Genomic DNA, 15,867 nt, shown 5'->3' with positions numbered 1-15,867 from the left:
CTGCCTGCAGCTCAGGTCATGATCCCAGGCTCCTTGCTCAGCGGGAGGTCTGCTTTTCCCTCTCCCACTCGCTCTGCTTGTGTTCCCTCTCTTGCTGTCTCTCCCTCTGTCAAACAAATAAATACAATCTTAAAACAAAACAAAATAAATTTCACTATTCTCACTTCATCAATCCTTCTAATTCTCATGCCTTTTTTCTTTTCCTAGATCTTTTTAAAGTTTATTTATTTATTTTTTTAGAGAGAGTGAGCGCCTGAGCAGAGGAGTGGGGTGGGGAGGACAGAGGGAGAGGGAGGGAGAGAATCTCAAGCAGGCTCCACACTCAGCATGAAGCCTGAAACAGGGCTTGTTCTCACCACCCTGAGATCATGACCTTTAGCTGAAATCAAGAGTCGGACGCTCAACTGACTGGGCCACCCAGAGCCCCTAGATTTTTTAAAGCAAAGCCCAAAGTTTATATTCTTTCCATACATAAATACTTCAGTATATCTATCTGTCCAAGAAATATTTCCTTTTTTAACATAACCACGATACTAATATCATACCTAACAAAATCCACAATAAATCCCTAATAGTATCTAATATGCAGTCTGTACTTCTTTGGGACATCTTTTTTAGGAGACAGATTTGGCAGAAAATCAAAGTGTCCCTTTGCCCTTTCTCCCATTCCTCTGCTGTTAGGTGATACCCAGGTGGCTAGAGCTCAAGTCACCATTCTGTGACCATGAGCCGACTTTGAGATGGAAGCCATGCTTGGGGGAAGGCGGAGTGGAGAGGGGGGCAGAGCTGGCGCTCCGGGAAACGTGGAGCTACCACTCCAACGTGAGACTGCCCCATTCTGGATGTTTTTCAGTTTCTCTGTGTTGCTTTTTTCTTTTTTGAATGCACCGACTTTCCTTTTTGAGCAGTTTGGGGTTTACAGAAAAATTGAGCAGCAAGTACAACGTTCCCATATCTGCCCTCCTCCTCCCCCACAGTTTCCCTTACAATTAACGTCTTGTATTAATGGGATACATTTATTACAGTGGATGAGATGATATTGATATATTATTATTAACTAAAATCCACAGTTTACATTAGAGTTCACTCCTGGTGTTGAATATTCTGCAGGTTTTGACATTCGTATAATGACTTGTATCCACCATGGCACTTACCATACAGAGTGGTTTCACCGCCCTAGAAGCCTCCCATCCTACCTCTACTCCTCCCTCCTTCCCTCCCCTAGAATGCTTAGCAAACATTGACCTTTCCAGTCTTTTGATATAGTTTTGCCTCTTCCAGAAGGTCGTATAGCTGGACTCATCCAGCTTTATCCGATTGGCTTTTTTTCAAGTAGTGATATATATTTAAGGTTTCTCCGTATATTTCTGTGGTCTGAGAGCTCATTTCATTTTGGTGCCAAACGCTCATCATTGCCTGGATGGACCACAGTTTATTTACGCATTCACCTACTGAAGGACATCTTGGTGGCTTCCAAGTTTTCCCAATTATGAATAAAGCTGCTATAAACATCCATGTGCGGGTTTTCGTGTGGACATAAGTTTTCAGTTCGTTTGGGTAAATACCAAGGAACGTGACTGCTGGATCACATGGGAAGGGTATGTTTAGTTCTGGAGGAAGCTGCCAAATTGTCTTCCAAAGTGGCTGTACCAAATTTTATTTTTTTTAATGTGAGAGAAAATCCCTCTCATTTCTGAAGCCACTGTAATTTGGGTCTCTGTTATTCACCACTGAATGCAAAGCCTGAGTGAGATCATGGGGAGACACCTGCCGAGTGCTGATGACCTGGACAGAAATCTTCTACCAACACACAACACGTCATCTCAGCCAAAAACCAGTAGTTACTGCTCATCAAGCCATGTGTGATTTTCCATTGACATTTCTGCTTCTTTTTCATGAGAAGGTCAGGAGAGATTGCCCAACACATAACGAACCCGTGGCTCTCTCCTGTTCCAGTTCTCTATTAGCACCGGCAATCCAAGAAAAGATTTCAGTCTGTCTTGGCTTGTTATTTACGTCTTGCTAAGGACTCTTCAGGTGATTTCTTCTTCTGGTGGGTGCTTGCAAACTGTTTGCTTAATAGTCCGTTCCACATGTCTTCTGGCATTTCTCTGGTCCTTCATAATTTCACCAAGATTAAGGATAGTGGTTTAACAGTTGAGTCTACAAATCCTTTTGTAGTTGGAATCCTCAAACGCTGTAGTGAGCAAATATTCCAGACTATCATTATCCCGTAATCAAAACCATTTTAGCAACTTGATTTGGCTTCATGCTGGGCAGTAGTTGTGTACTGGGAGAGCTATATATACATCACACTGTTATAAATTAATTCCTGTTTTAAATGAATGGGGAAAGCTCATCACGAAAGAGGATAATTCAGTGAATCCTTCTATAAAGCAAATAATTCCATTATATGAATAATCACCCTCTAATTTAGTTCTCTATGAATATGAAATGTTCATATATTGAGGGTTTTTTTTAACCTATGGAGATTATAGATTAACATTTGGTTGTATTCCTTTTCTCTCTTTCACATTTATTATCATTATTTTCTTCATTGTCATTTGTTGTCATCACCAGGAACGGCACTAAATTTTAGGAACATAAGAAAAGAACCACATTACTAGTGGTTGTCCTGCTCATTCGGAAGCAGACCTTGTTCTGTGTCGAGGAATCCTACAGCCTCTTTCAGTGTCCACGTTCAGTGGTATATAATAATGACTTGTTTATATGGCCTTGAGCAAATCACCAATTATATAAACTCTGTGGATCTCAGTCTCTTCATCAGTAAAATGGGAATGACAGAGCTAGTTTAAGAATCAAATGAGGAGGGACGCCTGGGTGGCTCAGTGGGTTGAAGCCTCTGCCTTTGGCTTGGGTCATGATCCCAGGGTCCTGGGATCGAGCCCCACATCGGGCTCTCTACTCAGCAGGGAGCCTGCTTCCTCTTCTCTCTCTGCCTGCCTCTCTGCCTACTTGTGATCTCTGTCTGTCAAATGAAGAAGTAAAATCTTTAAAAAAAAAATAATCAAATGAGGTAACTAACATAGACCGCAGTGATGGTTAATTTTATGTGACAACTCGACTCAGCTATGGAGGGTGTCCCCAGAAAAGAGTAGCATTTGATTCAGTAGACTGAGTAAAAATCATCCTCATGTGTGTCTATAGATATATACATACTTATGTATACATATATATGTATATATGTATGTAAACATCTTCATGTGTATACACACACACACATACACACACACACACACACATACACACATACATCCTATTGGTTCTGTTTCTCTGGAGAGCCCCTAACACAAGATATGAGTGTCAAGCCCATGCTAATGTGTTCAATTAATGTCAGCTATGATAATTGCTATTAGCAGATGTGTTATTAAACGGTGGGGTTAGACAGGCCCTCTTCTTCAAAAGGTAATTATGACCACCAGACACCCATCAGGATGGCCACTATCGAAAAGAAAAAAAACAGAAAAATTGTAAATGTCAGCAAGAATGTGGACAAATCGGAACCCTTGAGCACTGTTGATAAGAAAGTAAAATGGTACAACTGTCATAAAAACAATAGGGAGGTTCCCCCAAGAAAACTAAAAATAGCATGACCATAAGATCCAGCAATCTCATTACTGGGGTATACTGGATGTATTACCCGCCCCCAAAGAATTGAAAGCAAGGACTCAAAGAGATATTTGCACACCCATGTGCATTGCGGCATTACACGCATTAGCTGAAAGGTCGAAGCAATCGGACTGTCCATCAACATATGAATGGATAAGCAAAATGTAGTATATACACACAATGGAATATTATTCAGCTTTTAAACAGAAGAAAAGTCTGCAGAGGCTACTACAGGAATGAACCTTGAGGATGTCATGCTAAGTGAAATAAGCCAGTCATAAAAGGACAAACGCTGTATGATTCCATGTATATGAGTCCTCTGGAGCGGCTAAATTCTTGGAGACAGAAAGCAGAATGGTGGTTACCACAGGCTGGGGGAGGGGGGATGTGTTTTTACTTAATGGATATGGAGTTTCCTTTTTGCAAAATGAAGAATTTGTGGATGGAGACTTATAACACAACAATGCGAAAGTACTTAGTGCCACTGAATTTTAATATAAAAATAGTTAAGATGGTAATTTTTTTTTTAAAGATTTTATTTATTTGAGAGAGAGAGAAAGAGAGAGAGCATGAAAGGGGTGAGGGGCAGAGGGAGAAGCCAGCTCCCTGATGAGCAGAGGGCCTGATGTGGGACTTGATCCTGGGACTCCAGGATCATGACCTGAGCCGAAGGCAGTTGCTTAACCAACTGAGCCACCCAGGTGCCCAAGATGGTAAATTTTATGTTATATGCATTTTACCACAATTTTCAAAAAATGAAAAAAAAAAAAAAAAAACCCTGTCATTCCATTACTAGGGGTTTTATATACCTAGGTAAAGGGAATATATCAAGTGGAAGGAGAAAGTAGGGAACGGAGAAGCCAAGGGGAGGATAACCTGGAATGTTCTTTCGTGGAAGTGAATGGTTGCCATAGTTGACAGGTGGACCACTCAGAGCCTGCTTGCCTTTACAAGTATCCTAGAAGCTCCCTCCCTAGCCCAGTGGCTTCAGGAAGCACAGCATAGCTTAGGACCTGCTTGTCATAACTACAGCTTCCAGAGGTAGGCCCAGCCCAGGAAGCTGGGGTTTGAAAATTACAACCCAATGGAGAACAAAAGAAGAGTTCACTAGTGGGGCACCTGGGGGGCTCATTCGTTAAGCATCTGCCTTCAGCTCAGGTTGTGATCCCAGGGTTCTGGGATCCAACCCTGCAGCGGGCTCTCTGCTCAGCAGGGAGTCTGCCACTCTCCCTCTCCCACTCCCCCGGTTTGTGTTCCCTCTCTTGCTGTGTCTCTCTCTGTCAAATGAATAAATAAAAATCTAAAAAAAAAAAAAAAGAGCTCACTGGTGCTGGCTTAGTAATTAAATTACAAGGTGATTATTAGTCTGCTCAGGCAAAAAGATTACATCTGAGTACTTCAAGTAGCCTAAAACTCAAACTCCTCCCAGAAAAAAAAAAAAAAACTAAACTAAATTAATGCCATTTTCTACCAATTACAGATGCCCTCAGTGACTATAAGGTTGTCATGGCAACATGCCCGCTGAAAGGGTATGTTTGATAAGGCCTGAAATAAAGTATAGCAGAAAGGGAACGTTTCACTTCTTATCTCTGTATTAGACCAAAATTGTTTTCTAAGATGGAGACAGGCCAACTCTGCAGTCTACAGCCTGCTACTCTCTCTTCTGTAGCGCATGTGAGGCCCATCTCCTGCAGGGAGAAGGGCAGCTCCAACATCTCCCCATATAGCTCCCTCCCCCTGGGATGGTCTCCAATTCAATGTCAGTCAAAAGGTATCTTTCCTTGTTTTTTTGAAAACCCCCTCTGCCACTTCCTCCAAGCAGGCTTCCCTGATGCCCTGGCAGTCCAGTGCTCTCCACACCAGATTCAAAGCCATTGGTGAGCTCTGCTCATTAGACTTCACAGAAATTCTTCAAAGAATTCAGCAGAGCCCCTATACTGGCTTAAAATGGAACAAAATCAATTCAAGTGTTTCTTATATTCTTTATCCAAGTATCAAATTTGATTTAAATCAGTCAACTCCTGGGAAGGCGGTCATGGGCAACAATGCTGCGAACCATACTAATAATCACAGATGCATTCCAGAGAAGTTTCTGGCAAAGCACGACTTGTCAATGAGATCTGATGTTGAGTGCACCAGAGGAGCTTCTATTTAAAGAAACTACAGCTACTCCTTTTGTAAAAGGGATAATCATCTCATAAAGTGTCTCTTGTGTAAACTCCTATTTCCATATATTAGGTATATTTTAGAACTTAAAAAGCTGTCTCGAATCCTTTCTGGAAAGAGTGGCATCTAAACAAATTCGATAATCAATATTGTCAAAACAGAAAAAGAGGTGGGGCTTGTGGATCTGTGTCTCCACGTGGGGGAAAGAGGAACAGAACCTTGGCTTCTAGAGCATTCGGAAGACTGCTCCGGATTCCCCAGGCTCTGCTGACAGGGAAGAGGAGGATTACTGCAGTGGTGGCTCAAGCCAGAATGAATCCCAGGGTCTGGGCCACACTCTGCTCAAACACAAAATCTAAGGGTACTCCTGGGGGGCACAGAATAAAGTCCAAATGGGTCAGATTTTCCTCGCAAGTTCCACAGAGCCTTATCCCCAGGATAGCAACAGAAATACCAATAATAACCAAAAAATAAAACCTGAACTTCATTGAGCCCTTACGATGGGCAGAGTGTTCATACACATGATCTCACCTAATCCCCTAACAAGGAATGGAGACAGGCACTATTATTTCTGCATTTTATAGAGGACACAGAAGCTCGGAGTTGTCCACAGATGTCACCCGTTTAGAAAAGGTGGTCGCAAGATGCAAACCCTGGTCCGTCGGCCCCCAGAGGGCAGGCTCAAACCAGCTCCACATTCCTAACTTTCTGGACCTTCTGCCTCCTCCTTCCCTTTGCTGACTTCCACCCTGCCCTGGCTGATTTCCATGTAGGAGCCCCAGGCCTTCCCATGCCCGTCCCATGCACAGAACACTCAGGCCTCAAAGTCTGACTCAGGTCCCGCATCTATGAAGCCTCCCGGGACACTCTGGCCCTCAAGACACCCCTTTCCCTGGACGGGTCACTACCAGTATCGTACATCTGGCATGTCTCGGGTTCTATAATTATACTCCCATTTTTCTTTAAAATGTGTCTGTCTCGGGGCACCTGAGTGGCTCAGTGGGTTAAGCCTCTGCCTTCGGCTCAGGTCATGATCCCGGGGTCCTGGGATAGAGCCCCGCGTGGGACTCCCTGCTCACCCGTGGGCCTCTGCTTCTTCTTCTCCTCCCTCTGCCTGCCACTCTGCCTGCTTGGGTGCACTCTCACTCTCTCTCTCTTTCTCTCTCTGTCAAATAAATAAATAAATAAAATCTTTTTAAAAAATTAAAATGACCATATAAAAAAAAAAAACCTATTGGGGTAATAAATAAATCGAAGGAGGCATTCAGATTTAGTTGACTGCATTTTCATTATTTCCCACAATCATTTTATTACTAACAAATTGGGAAACGTGACAGACATTCAAAATCCAAGATACGGTATGAGTCCCAAAATAAGCCACTGGGGTGCCAGAAGAAAGTACTGTGACATTTATTGATACTCACTTTTATATTAAATATGGGCAAAAAGTGGGGATGCTTGGGGGCTCAGTCAGTTGAGAGTCCAACTCTTGGTTTTGGCTCAGGTCGTGATCTCAGGGTCGTGAGATGGGGTCCGGAATGGGCTCTCTGCTCTGTGGGGAATCTGCTTAAGATTTTCTCTCCCTCTGCCCCTCTCCCCACTTGCACACCTGTGCTCTCTCTTTCTCCAATAAATAAATAAATCTTTTAGATAAATAAATAAAGACAAAAAATAATCTCAGACTTTTGAATCATTAATTCATAAAAATTTTCAAATTACATAAAAATATTTATTTCGTCTTTATGGGGAAATGAGTGGAAGGGGGTGAACTAGGTGAAGGGGATTAAGGGTACAGTTCTCATGACAAGTGCTGAGTAATGGGCAGAATTGCTGAATCATTATATTGTACTCCTGAAACTAATCTAACTCTCTATGTTAACTATTTGGAATTAAAATTAAAAACTTAATAAAAAATAATCACACTATACACATTAAACTTATAGAATGTTAAAAAATATTTATTTCATCTTTAGAGCATCACTTAAAGTGTCTATTCTGGCAAATAGAATAGCTAGCTAGCTAGATAACTGGCAAACATATATTATAGATCAAAAAGTAGTTTTTGACTGATGAGATATATGAATGGAGATCCTTCTTCTATGGCAGAGAATCATTTGGGGCATCAGATTTATACAAACAAACACATACACATCTCGAAGGCTCAGTTTAAAAGAAAAATACACCTCATTATAAATGCACTAATGAGGAAGAACAATGTTTCCTACAACTGGAGGAGAGGGGCTCCCTGGGGACTTAGAGAAGGTGGAGCCTCCTGCTAGGGATGAAGGGGTGTGGTTAAGCTCCTGGGCTCTGAGGTCCACAGCCCTGCCTGGACCATCACCTACCCGGCTGGCTGTGTGCCCATGGACAAGTTATATCACCCCTCCTCCGCTCCTTCTACTATAAAAGTTGTTATGTTGAAGAAATGAGATGAAATGTTTCTTGCTGCCTGGCAAATAGTAAGTCCTCGATTAATATATTGGCTGAGTGTTTTTTGAAAAAGGGAGAGTTAGAGACTGTGGAAGGTTCATGGCCAAATTATTCTGCAGACCTTTCAGAATAAGATTTAGGAGACAGGAATTACAAGGCAGTGGAAAAGGGAGACATCTAGGATAGAAAGGCATCTTCAGGAGGGGGAATTCCCAGTTAGAGGGATCTTAATGGCCCTAATTTCTCTCCCTCTGCATTTCCTGCCTCTGAAGCTGTTCTAGATGTGGGTCTTTTGATTACCAAGATCAGAAATCCACCCAACCTAGCACAAATGAAAGGGAATTACTACTATAAGGATACAGAGATATCAGGAATCTGAGAGAGGTATGGGGGATTGAGAATCAGAAAATCAGGAACTGAGGTTGTGCTGGACATCTGTGTTCCTCTTCCCCACTCCACCAATCCCAGCTGACTCCTCTTACACCTGACCCAGCAAGGCCACAAGCAGGAAAAGAGGGGCACCCAACCAATGATGAGGAGCAGTCATCAATGAGCAAATGTCTTTTAGCCCCTTCCTGCAGAGTCCGGAAAGAGGGAACCTGATTGGCTCAGCTTATCCCCTGGAGCCTGGGCCACTCACGTCCAGGTCTAGCCAATGGCCTGCGGTCCCCTGAATCAGGTGTGTACCTTTGATCCAATAAGCCTGGCTACTGCTCCCAGGGTGAACATGGCATGGTTTTTCCCAAGTGTAACCTGACATTGAAACTCCTTCCTTACAGGGATGTAGGGGTGTCCCTTTGCCCACGTCCTCATCCTGGACAAGGCCATCATGTGGATAAGAAGCTCATGCCCCTGACCTATGAGGTCTGACCTTGAACTCTGAGGGACTTGAAGAAGGCCTGACTACCCATGGGCTTTATTTACTATCCTTGAATCTTGCAAAACAAGATCTACCTGTCTTATGGTCCCTCATGGGTTTCAGGACTTTGTTTAACAGAGACTACAAACCCCTCCCGCTCTGCTGGAATGAAACAGCCTAAAATTTACCCTTTTGGCTGCTTAATTTTACAGCTACTTTTACTAGCTGGATTGTAAACTTCTTAAAGGGATAACTTCTGGTTTGGAAATAATCTTTGAGATTGTAGAGTCCAGCCTTCCCATTTCACAGGTGTGGAAACTAGGCCCGGACAGGGGAAACGTCACACAGCAGCATAGGGTCAGATGGGACCTGAAAGCTACCCTCACAAGCTTAGCCGCCGACGGTCCTTGCAATGCCTGACATAGCATGTTCCCGATAAATACCCCTTGGTTTCCTTCTTATTTAGCTTTTGCCTTTTACAAGCTCAGTGATTCTCCATTGATACCCGTCTTCCCCCACAACTTCAGACCTAAAGGATCACTTTCCATCTGCTTTTCAGATGCTGGTCTTTGGGGCTGTGGAGTGGAAGCTGAGATGAGGAATGGGTGAAATATAACCTGCTTCTATCAAGCCGTTATCTCTCCAGGCCAACACCACCGTAACCGAGTACAGATACTAGACGGGCAACTTCTTCCTTCTGCTGGGCCAGCGGCCATCGGACTGATGCATGGCAAACACACTTTAGTTTCCACCTAAAGACACCTCTCCTGCAGCGTCTCCCAGGCCAATGCTACACAACTGGGATTCTGGCCAAAGCTGCCCTCCTCCCCCCAGGCCTGCTTTCCTCCCAGAAGCCTTCTCTGACCATGCCAGCATTCTGGGAAGCCTTTGCTCCCTTCACATCCCCTTCACGCAGTGTGGCACTTTGTCATTTCCCCTAATATCACACGGTCTCCTCAGTTCCTGAAGGCAGGTAGCCTCTAACCCCTACCCCGCACTCTGGTTGGCTCCCACCAGCTTTGCAATAAAGGTACTGACTGATAGAGAAAAGGCTGGAAAGTGGGCAGAAGGAGAAGGAAGAAGAAGAATGGAGAATATTTCTTTCTGCTAGTACCTTAGGCACACGTGAATTAAAGAAAGCAGCTGCTTAAAACAGACAATCATTCTGACTTTCAGTTTCTAGGCAATGTGGTGACTGGCCAAACAAAGGCAACTCAGATCTACCACAATTAAACCCATTCTGGTGCCAGTTCATGAACTGGGCACTCAGCAGGGTGGGCGTAAGAACCACTACAGAGCAAAGAAGGAAGGACACCAGATGAGGACCACCTAGAGCCCTGGGCCTCCCATTCTGGGAAACTTTGGTCTGAGGGTCCCACAGAGCCTCCCTCTCAGAGATCCCCACTCCAGCCTGGAATCCACATCCTCAGAAGCCATTTCAGAGAGCTCTTGATAAGAAGCCAAACACTAGGGGCTGGAGGAGAGAATCAAAGGCTTATCTTTACCCTACATTAAGGAAGGCTTATTAGACTGGAGGTAAAGCAGAGAGCCAGGCTCTGTTAACCTAGGGAGCCGGGGGCAAGTGTTGATACGCAGGGAGAAGCAATGCAGGGGCCCAGCACCCTGCCCAGAGAAGCCGCCCCGGCTGGCGTGACACATTACAGGAGTCCTTGGGTAGCAGGGTGGGGAGGTGAGGGTTAGGAGAGCTGGGGACTAGAAGCAAAGGTTCCTTGAAGATGAACCTAATCTATTTCACACACGAAGGTGAGTCACCCTCCAGGAATCTTCCTGGCAGCATCAGCTCTCCCTGTAACTCCACAGAAAGAAAAAGTCGGGGATGCTTCTCCTGGCCCAGAAGGACCCTGGGCCTAGGAAAGGAATCCGCTGTCACTGAGCCCTTGCTATGTGACAGTGCCAGTGCAAAGACCTTATCCCCACTGGTTCTCACAAGACCAAGAATGGTTGAACACACTATCCAAGGTCACCATGTGGAGGTTAAGGAAGCTGTCCAAGGTCACAGAGCCTGGAAGCTCCATGCCTCCAATTCAAACCCAGGGGTCAAGCTGACTCAAGTCTGCTGCCTTCCCCACGGGTCCTCTCACCTCGGGCACACTCCCCAAACAGAGGCGTGTACTCTCCATGGATGTTTTGCATTCTGCACATTGCTCAGCCTCTCCTCACCTCTGGGGGTGTGATTTAAAGCAGAGGCAAAACCAAGACCCAGACCATCCCATTCTTGTCTCTTTCTAGGTGCCATGCATAGCATACAGCCTGCAAAACAGCACTGACAACAAAGGGTAGGTCCATGGGAATGTGCAGAGTGGAGAGACTCCTGTACTATTTCATATTTTGTAAACCTAGGAAATCATCCAGATGTTAAAGCATAAAAATAACACACTGCTTGAACCAATGAGGCATACATGTTAAAAGGGACAAACCTGCAGGAAGAGTGAGGTATGCTTAAACATGTTCCTTTGGTGGGGAGGGGGTCCAGACTTGGCACCCAGACAGCTGGCTTCCTATACCCCCTCTGCCGTGGACCTGCTGTCTTCCCCTAGGAGGGAGAGGATGACACGCCCCCATGCCCTTTGGTACAAGGATCAAATGAGCTGCCCTGCAAGGCGTCGCTGTGGTTATGCTTTGCTTTCCCTCCATAGTTTGGATCATGCTGAACCTCAAGCCTGGAAGATAGGCTCTCCACTAAAAACGAAATCCCACGCCTCCTTTAAAGGATGACTTCAAGACTTATCTCCAGTGAGAAGCCATCTCAGGCTCCTTCTGCCCTCCAGATCCACCGTTCCATTTACCTTCCCCCAGGCTCCTGCCCTCCTCAACCCCCCATCAGTCTGCCCCACCTGCCTTGCCAAACTGCTGGAATTTCAGAATTTGCTTTCTTCTCTTTCATCTGGAGCCTTTGTAGCCTTAGTCAGATGTCTACCACTTCCTTTGCCTTTCTTAAAAATCTTAGTGATTTGGGCGCCTGGGTGGCTCAGTGGGTTAAAGCCTCTGCCTTCAGCTCAGGTGATGATCCTGGGGTCCTGGGATCGAGCTCAGGCTCTCTGCTGGACGGACAGCCTGCTTCCTCCTCTCTCTCTCTCTCTCTCTGCCTGCCTCTCTGCCTACTTGTGATCTCTGTCAAATAAATAAATAAAATCTTAAAAAAAAATCTTAGTGATTCTTAGGTCAAGTGCCACCTCCTCCAGGAAGCCTTCTATCCTGCAGCCACCCTCCATCCTGGTTGGCTACTCCTGCAGAGGGCTCCTTAGAACTTTCTGCTTATTCCTGTGTTAAGTGTTGCCTTATTGCCTACATTTTCATTGACTGTGGACCTCACACTAGACTTTGAGCTCCTGGAGAGAAGGAACTAAGGGTCTTACTTGTATTGGTGTTGTAGACATGTCCCATCTGTGGCAAGTGCTCACAAATGTTATATGTGGTAATAAATGGATTTCCACTGCAGTCATGTGTCACACAGTTCCTCAGATGACCTTATAAGCCCCTTGCTTGGAGGGGTGTACAGCATCATATATTTCTCAGGAAGGCCTCTCTGTCCGAACCTCGAGTGCCTAGCACTTAGTAGGTACTTGGAAAACATTGGTGATCCGGTTAAGTGATTCTGAATTATCCACTGCACTGAATTCTCCCAGCCACCAGGTCCCCCGTCCTAACCCTTAGCATGGCCAATGGAAAATTAATTGGTTGCAAAGTGCATATCTAATTACAACATCCCGCCCCTGCCACAGAGACGTTCAAATGTTAATTATAACATATGCATCTCAATAATAGACGGTAGCATTTCATGCAGCATTAATAACGCCACATGGACCGCCCAGTGCATACACAAAGCTTCCTTTTATCTGCCATTAGGACAGACTTTGCACTTTCAGCACGGAAGCCTTCTGCCCCTGAAACCAAACGTTTCCCTGCAAGCCTGGACCGTGCCTAAGTCCTCAGTTCTCTCTACACGGAGGTCCCTACCCAGGGCCGTGCCACGGTCGCGGGGAGGGGGCATCGGCCGGCGGGTTTCGGCACGACCACACTGGACAGTCTCCGCTGCGTGGGCGGCATCCCCGGCGTCCCGGCGGCGCCCCGCTCTCTAGGGCCCGCCATCCCGGGAAAGAAAGGCGAACTACATTACCCAGCAGGCCTTCTGCCGCCCTCTTTCCTTTCAAGTCTTTGCACGTGGCCGGAGGGGAGGGAGGGGCCGGGACGTCACTCTCCTACATTCTCCTTCCCTGTGTCAGAGCGGGGATCGTTTTTTTTTTTTTTTTTTTTTTTCCTTCCTCTACTCCCTCCCCCCCACCCGCCCCTCCCTCCCTCTTTCCCTTCCCTCCCTCCCTCCCCTCCCGGTTGGGTTTGTGCGCTGGGGCGCCGATCCCCTCCGCAGCTGGGACGCGCCGAACTCGAGGCAGGAGTCGGCTCTCTCGAGCCTTCTCCCTCCCTTCCCTTTCCCTGCCCCCTTCCCCCACCCCCGACTCGGACTCGGAGCGGCGGCCGGAGGAACCCCGAGGTGAGCATCCCCCCGCCCGCCCCCCTCTTTTAGTCAGCTCGGCTTGCGGATCGATTCGGGGACCCGCCGGGAGGGCTGCGTGACGTGCGCGTGCTTATAGATAAACCCGAGAAAACCGCCCCAAACAATTAGCCCCCTTCCCCCTCCCTGCGCCCCCGGCCGCCCGGCGTCGGCACGGATCCTCCGACCCCCTCTCGGTAGCGGACCGGACTTCACGATCTCGCCCCCTCCCAAGGGTCGCCCCTTCCCCGCAGGGCTCCCCGCCCAGTGGGGAGCCTTAGCCTTGGGGCTCCCGAGAAGAGGGGGTTCTCGGGGGCGCACGGCTGGAGCCCGGCTCGCGTCCGAGCCGCGCGGTGTAGCCGCTGTCATGTGCCGGGTTCCGAGCCGGGGGGGAGGAAGAGAGCGAGCGTGATTGCTCTCCCTTTTGTTTTGAAGCCCGCATTTGCTGCATCAAGCAGTTGCTTTAGTACCAGCCAAACTTGCAGCTGTTCTGACCGCGCTCCGCCGAGGTAGGGAGCGCGGCCCTGGGTGGCGACTCCGGGCCGGAGGCTGCTGCGCTGGCGGCTGCCGGAGGGACCCCGAGAGAGTGTCTCCACGCAGCCCCTCCCTCCTGTGGTGACTGATTGTGTCTGTAGCAGCGGCCGTGCGAGAGTGTGTGCGCGCCCGTCCCCGCGAGCGCGGGGATGTCTGTCGTCTAGACAGGCGGCACCCTCCCTCCGTCCCCTGTGAGCCTGCGGGCCGCGGGGGGCGCGGGGGATGGGAGCAGAGGAGGAACCCGAATCGGTGCAGCCATTGCGGTCGCAGTTTTGGACATTCCCTACGGTGGTGGTTCTGTTGGCTTTATTATTATTCCTGTCGCTGCGGTGTAATTGGGCCTGGGGAATAGATCCGCCCGGCCGAGCGGTGGTTAAGTTGACAGGCTGTGAAAAGCCTGCTCGCGGTGGCGAGTGACCCGAGTGGCCGCGAGGTGGGCTCCGGCTCGGGCTCTTCGGGACGACGAGCAGGTGACTGTCCTGGACGCGGGTCGTGGGGGCAGGGAGGGCAGGGGGTGGTGGTTCTGTCTGCGGCGGCGGAGGTCGGCGGCCCAGAGGACCGCGGGCCCGAGCCCGGGTGCTTCTGAAGGAGGCGTCCCGGGGACCGCGGGTATGAGTTGGTATGTCTTAACACTGACGTTAAAAGACAATCGGGGTTCGGAACCCCTCCTCTGGTCGGCGTTGGCTGCTGGGTTTCGTGGAGTTTTCAGGGCTGGGGTTGGGGGCCCGGTGTGAGCAGGGAGGGGGTGCGGCTTGTAAAGGGGAGGGCTGGCTGCGGGAGGCCTGTGTGTCCCCACCCCGAGGAGCGAGGCGTCGCCTCCCCCGCCCAGCTGTTTGTGTGTGTACACACCGCTCTGGCGTGTGTGGGGGGGCGGGGCGTGGAGGGGACAGACCGCGGCGTAGTGGGGACGCGCGTGGGCCCGACTATCCGGTGAATCGTCCCGCCAGCCCCCTCGCGGTCCCAGTTGGGGTCTTAGTCATGTGTGTGTGTCCGCGCGCGCGCGCGCGCCCGGGTTACTTGGACTGGGGGTCCTGCGGCTATGCGACCGGGGAGCCCCTGCAGCTGCGTGTGCGCGGAGTCGGCGAGGGAGTTCCGGACTCGCGGTGGCGCGGAAGGCCGCCGTGCCTCCCTCCGCGTCCCCAATGCCCCCTGACCCGGCAGCGCCGGGCGCAGATCTGGCCCGGCGGGGAGCGAGTGCGCGCTTGTTGCCGCCCCCCACCCTCCCGACACGCTCCGGTTGACCCTTGCTCCGAGGCGCTCTGTGGCTGCGCGTCCCCGCGCGCCCCGCCGCTGCCTCGCGGACCCTGGAGAGGACCAGTGCGCTCTGAGGAGCCCCTTCCCGTTCTTCGTCCTGTAGACGGTGGGGGGCAAAGGCTGCCCGGCCCGCCCAGTTAGGGCGCTGCTGCCCGCGCCGCTACCGGGTGCCGGGCGAGTCGCTCGGCTTCGTCGCTTTCGCCGCCGGGTCTGTGCCGCGGGGAGATTATCTCCCAGGCTCGGGGCTGGCGCGCAAAGGGAGGCGCAAAGGGAGGACGCCGGTGGAGTGCGGGCCCGCGGCGGCTGGAGTCTCGGGAGAGCGAAAGTGACACAGCACGAGCGCCGCCGCCGCGGGAGCTGGAGGGGAGAGGAAGGAGCCGCCCACAGCACGGGGAGGGGCCGCGGGCTGTCCGGGCCCGGTCCCTCCTGCCCAGCGCGGGGTCTGGCCCAAAAACCTCGGGAATCCCAGCTTCGGGCATGCTCA

The 15,867-nt window shown here is 49.1% G+C and overlaps 1 protein-coding gene across 5 annotated transcripts in view; it reads left to right on the top strand.

The window, feature by feature from the left end:
* Positions 1–13,351: 13,351 nt before the first annotated feature.
* Positions 13,352–15,867, top strand: part of CTIF (cap binding complex dependent translation initiation factor) — a 286,875-nt gene continuing 284,359 nt past the window's right edge. Inside the window, exon 1 of one of the 5 annotated variants that reach the window (XM_047696738.1) lies at positions 13,352–13,595. The gene's annotated coding sequence lies outside the window, so the exon portion shown is untranslated. The other 4 variants (XM_047696737.1, XM_047696734.1, XM_047696736.1 and 1 more) reach the window with 4 other exon arrangements.

The sequence above is a fragment of the Lutra lutra genome, chromosome 12 (assembly GCF_902655055.1).
Source record: "Lutra lutra chromosome 12, mLutLut1.2, whole genome shotgun sequence".
Lineage (NCBI taxonomy): Eukaryota > Metazoa > Chordata > Mammalia > Carnivora > Mustelidae > Lutra > Lutra lutra.
This window is presented reverse-complemented; position numbering and strand designations above follow the sequence as displayed.